The sequence below is a fragment of the Cariama cristata genome, unplaced genomic scaffold (assembly GCF_000690535.1).
Source record: "Cariama cristata isolate BGI_N322 unplaced genomic scaffold, ASM69053v1 scaffold3307, whole genome shotgun sequence".
Taxonomy (NCBI): Eukaryota; Metazoa; Chordata; class Aves; order Cariamiformes; family Cariamidae; genus Cariama; species Cariama cristata.
In genome coordinates, this window is record NW_009628188.1 from 45,508 (window position 1) to 46,338 (window position 831).

An 831-nucleotide genomic window follows, 5' to 3' on the forward strand; every position below is an offset into this window, starting at 1 on the left:
CTACACCACAGTCTTACAACATTTTACAGCGTGAAAGATAGCTGTTGTGGCACCAAACACGGGACTAGGGCTCAGAAAATTTTGGTTTTTTTTGTAAGCTGTGGTGTTTTACAAATATCAGGGTGAATCTTTTTGGGATTTTTATTGAGTTGAAAGGGTCAAAATCCCCACAGGTGGGTGAAAACCACAATGGTAGAAAATATTTTACAATGTAATTTTGTACTCTTTTAAATGGGCACAGATCTATAGGTGTTTTTTTCATTCATTACCAATATTTGGAGGAGTCAAAAAACCGCAAAGAACAGTCTCGAAATGCTAAATTTTTGTTAAATACCATGCAACAACTGGGACTGGATGTTCAAGCCTGCCCCGCGCTGTCCCATCGTCACAGCACAGAGGAACCATCTTCTCCTCGTACCTAATTTAGGACCTGATCCTATCAAAAAATGTCATGAAGCAGGTTACTGCAAAGAAGCAGAGCAGCTTGTTCAGGTTGCCTCATGCCACTGGTGCAAGCACAAGGTTTACGTGCTCCGACTTACAACATCACCTGCAAGCTCTCTGGGACAGGAGCCTGGCGTGTAATTGTTTCCAAGTAAACAACCTTGCACTCCCAAGGTCACGCTGTAAATAATAATCAGTTGGAAATCACCTGGGAGTTTTGCATATCTCCTTAATGTCGCTCGCAGAGTCTGGCCTGCGGACCCATGCAGAGGGTCTTGGGAGGGCACAGCATTTCCATTTGGTGGGAACAGCATGGGGGAAGCTCTGACTTCAGCAAGAGCGAAATTAAGAACCTTCTCTTGCTGTTGAAAACAAATGTATTTTAAT